Raw genomic sequence first — 5,000 nt, forward strand, 5'->3', positions numbered from 1 at the left:
AATATTAAGATAGTCGGTTAGTGACCGCGCCTATCATGGTCTCCAGAGCTGAGGTTAGCCAGAAATGCACATAACATATTGGTTTTAATATTTTTTATACTTTATTTCCTTTATTTAAACAATGTTTCATAGTTGAATTGTATATTAGCCTAATTTCACTTGTTCGTAAATCGTAGTAAAAGTCAAGTGCTCGACATTCTTTTGTCCGGCACGCGTAGACGTTTCGCCACTTTCTCTGTTACTCAAGTAGTCGTTTTATGTTCTATGAAATTCTGTCTTACTCTGAAAATAAAAACAATAATCAAACCAAACCAAACAAACGCGTATTTAAAATCTGGGACAGAAAACTAGTCGTTCAAATATCCCTATATTAACTCACTTAACCCTAACACCGATTTTATCTGTAGTTTACCCGGGTCACTTTTACCCCATGCCTTTTTATTACATTTTTCTAAGACAAATTATATGCGTAGAATCAAAGCTTGTGTTTTTAGATTTTACATGTTAATGGTAGTTGAATAAAAATATCTATGCATATGCTCATTTTAATATACTTTTTTTCCAATTTTGGAAAGAAGCAACAATATCTAGGATTGAGTGAGTTAATATAATCCCCATCTTGTTAAAACTTTTAATCCTGGAACTTGCGAAGATTTGAACGTCACCTTTTCAAATGTTCTATTTTGCACATTAATTTATTAATTTTGATCGCACCTGTTCGACAAGCATTTATTTGCAGGTCTGATTACCCACTATATTATGGGCTCATTGTTGGAATGGAAATCTCAACAACCCCCCCCCCCCCCCCCCCCCCCCCCCCAAAAAAAAAACAAAAAAAAACAAACAAAAAACAAAAAAACAAAAAACAAAACAAATAAAAAAAAAAACAAAACAACAAACAAACAAAAAACAAAAAAAACAAACCCATTAATTGATTAATTCATAAAAATTGATGGAAAATATTGTCCATTGCAACAATATTAAACTTGACCCACAATTACGCTCGAGTGACAGACCTGCATATCGTAGTGAGGCGTCATGTTAATGAAAACTTACAAATCCATCGGTGTGACAAACTAGAGAGCCGGCATTGGTGTTAGATCAAAAACATGAAAAGATGTATATTAAAAGTATCAGTCAAATTAATTAACCCAGAAAGAAACTTACACACAATAAATAAATAAATAAATAAATAAATAAATAATAAATAAATAAATAAATAAATAAATAAATAAATAAATAAATAAATAAATAAATAAATGAATGAATAAATAATAAATAAATAAATAAATATAATAAATAAATAAATAAATAAATAAATAAATAAATAAATAAATAAATAAATAATCCTCAAATATAAGCCTGCCTCCACTTTAAAGATGGAACCTCAGGTCTCCTGATTAATTGTCCGACTTATTGTAATCAAGAGGTCTGGGGTTCGATCCTCCGTCGAGGCCGGCTGACTTTTTTGGGATTTTTTTTTTTTTGGGGGGGGGGGATGATTTATTTTCTTGTATTTTTCGTTCTCCTTTGTCTGGTACTGTTTCATACACACCTTTTAGAATTAATACAAATCCATCTATAGATAGAATGCGCTTGTCTTAGAAGCTCACAACATTGCCAACCGGAAGTATAACGGACCAATACACAGAACTATGTGTAACCTTAAACGTTTATAGTCTGGTTAATACAGTTTAGTGAATATAACTCATAATCGTGGATGGCAAACAGCAATAACAAAGACCTGAGTGACGTCATCTTCGAACTATCTATATACAACCTGTACCATTGTTTTTATTTCCTTTTCAATAGGATTCAATAGTCGTAACGTCACTTCCTTTCTAATGACGCATGGTAACTTAGTAACACTGGCTCTAAACTATCGGAACAATGGCGGACGCCCGTATGAAATATTTCTCCGGCTAGCATAAAAACGCTTCCAGAGGAAAAAAACACATAAATATGATCATGTTTTGACTTTTACACATTCTGATCAAAAGGCATATGAAAAGGGAATGAAAAATTCTAGCCAGCATGAAGAATAAAAAGTAATGATTTTCTTTGTTTAGAACCAAGATGGCCGCCGTTGCCGGGCGGCGTGACATCAGACTATTGAATCCAATTTCAAAATTACAACGCACTTGATAGACACACCTTTACTTCTAAAATATCCAATCGCGTAGTACAGAATATCATCTCACCAGCATGTAACAGGTGTCATAAAGCACATGTTTTTTGTTTTTTTAAAATTTGAATTAACTCGATAAACATTAACCTAATACGAATTCAAATTCAAATTCAAAACGTTTATTTTAGGCAGTTGCCAATATAACTCATACAAGAATATATTTTCATCAACAAATCAAATAAGTAAAATCAATAATAATACGGAAAGGCCCAGCTCACAAAAAAACGATATTTTTTCCCTGTTGTTTTACAATCAAAACTGTAATATGTGACTCATCGTATCTAGTCGGTATTATGTAAAGATGATTAGTTCTGCGGATCAATAATTAGGTCCATAGAGTAGTCGACGTTAGTCCCGGTTTCTATAGATAGTATGCACTTGGCTAAGAAGCTCATAACATTGCCATCCGGAAGTACAACGTACCAACACACAAAACAGTGTGTATCCATGAACGTTTATAGTCAGGTTAATACAGTTCAGTGAGCATTACTCATAAACGCGGATGGCAAAAACCAATAACAAAGGCCTGAGTGACGTCATCTTCGAACTATCTATAGATAATATGAATTTGACGTAAAACAAATTGGGTTAACACATTTGTAAATAAGTAGGTACACGTTACATTAATTACATTTTCTTCATCTAGTTCTTTCGGACTAAATTATACCAGATTGTTTGGGCGGTTCACAAAAGCAAGGGTAGGAATATAAAAAAATTAAAAAAAATTAATGGTTTTACCACGTATTAATGGCATAAGAATGAATACTGGCAAGTTGTGGAAAAATACTGGTAAACGCGCCCGGGGGAGACAAAGAAAAACACTCATAGACCAATGAAGGGCTTCACAGCTAACAATCCAAGAGCTGTTTGAAAAGGCAAGAGACAGGGAGGAATGGAGAGAGATAATTCATGCAGTATCCGAAGCTGACAGGCTGGAACCTAGAGAAGAAGAAGATGACATGTACATTTGGTGGCACGGATTTGTAATTTAAGTAACTATCATACATTTTCACTTAACCTGATCGTCTGATATTGTTTGGGTTTTATTTCATCATTATTGTTTTTAGTTTCTAATTTATTTATTCGTATCATTTTTTTTTTTTTGTCGTTGCTAAAGATGGATATTATGAGCTGATGAACACTTAGTCCAAGAAATATAGTTTGTTTCTTTCTTAATTTTGAAATGTTGAAAATTGGTATATTTTATTTAATAAGTACCATAGAGCCTGCTCGGTTTCATATCTATGCATAACTATCTGTAGATAGATGTGGAACTTATCAGAATGTATGCTCCATTCAACTATTAATTAAGCGTGCTTAAAAAAAGAGAGAGAGAGCGAGAGAGAGAGGGAGAGAGAGAGAGAGAGAGAGAGAGAGAGAGAGAAGAGAGAGAGAGAGAGAGAGAGAGAGAGAGAGAGAGAGAGAGAGAGAGAGAGAGAGAGAAGTGTCCTACATAGCCATTAGGACATGCAGCAAGAGTATATTTCGTGCCCTATAGCATGCAACGAATAATAGCAATTGTTCACTACCCTTTGGATAGGAAGCTCCGGCAAATGGAGCTAAATTTTTTATAGACGTATTTTTGTCAATATGTTTGTCAATAATTCGCTTCTTTCAGTTCCCTTTCTGACTTCAATCAGGTACTCATTGACACCTAAGTCCAGCTATCATTATTAGTTATCTTGTGCGGCCTTGTGGTATGACACTCGCTTTCGGATCGGAAGGTCCTGGGTTCGAGCCTCGCGCTCGGCGCATAGTTGAGTCCTTGAAAAAGGCTCTTTACTCATTTTCTCTCACAGTACTCAGGTGTAAAATGAGTACCTGGCCGTTAACAGCGTTGTCTTTGTCCGAAAAATTGTAATATCGCCTAACAGGCGGCATGTCCCGTCCTACATGTTAAATGTTGCTGTTGACCAGGGATCCCTTGTAAAGCGCTTTGGGCACAATTATAGGATATTGCGCTATATAAAGCTCCCCATGATGTTTTTATAATCCAAAGTAATGAACCGTGTCAATAATAGTTCAAATATCAAGAGTAAGGTATTGATAGTATGCAGATGACGTCACTCAGGCCTTTGTTATTGTTTTTGCCATCCGCGTTTGTGAGTTGTTCTCCCTAAACTGTATAGATAGAATGCGCTTGGCCAAGGAGTTCACAACATTGCCATCCGGAAGTATAACGGACCAACACACAAACTCTGTGTAACCATGAACTTTTATAGTCTGGTTAATACAGTTTAGTGAGAACAACTCACAAACGCGGATGACAAAAACAATAACAAAGGCCTTAGTGACGTCATCTGCATACTATCTATTAACCAGACTATAAAGTTCATGGTTACACAGAGTTTGTGTGTTGGTCCGTTCTACTTCCGGATGGCAATGTTGTGAACTCCTTGGCCAAGCGCATTCTATCTATAGATAGAATGCGCTTGGCCAAGGAGTTCATAACATTGCCATCCGGAAGTATAGATAGTATGCAGATGAAGTCACTCAGGCCTTTGTTATTGTTTTTGCCATCCGCGTTTGTGAGTTGTTCTCACTAAACTGTATTAACCAGACTATAGATAGAATGCGCTTGGCCAAGGAGTTCACAACATTGCCATCCGGAAGTATAACGGACCAACACACAAACTCTGTGTAACCATGAACTTTTATAGTCTGGTTAATACAGTTTAGTGAGAACAACTCACAAACGCGGATGGCAAAAACAATCACAAAGGCCTGAGTGACGTCATCTGCATACTATCTATAAAAGTTCATGGTTACACAGAGTTTGTGTGTTGGTCCGTTATACTTCCGGATGGCAATG

The 5,000-nt window shown here is 35.6% G+C and overlaps 1 protein-coding gene across 9 annotated transcripts in view; it reads left to right on the forward strand.

The window, feature by feature from the left end:
- LOC144967154 (uncharacterized) overlaps nt 1-5,000 on the forward strand; it is a 187,107-nt gene that overhangs the window by 100,614 nt on the left and 81,493 nt on the right. The gene's annotated exons all lie outside the window — the stretch shown is intronic.

The sequence above is a fragment of the Berghia stephanieae genome, chromosome 3 (genome assembly GCF_034508935.2).
Source record: "Berghia stephanieae isolate SIO BIC M18660-M18661 chromosome 3, UCSD_Bste_1.3, whole genome shotgun sequence".
Classification (NCBI taxonomy): Eukaryota; Metazoa; Mollusca; class Gastropoda; order Nudibranchia; family Aeolidiidae; genus Berghia; species Berghia stephanieae.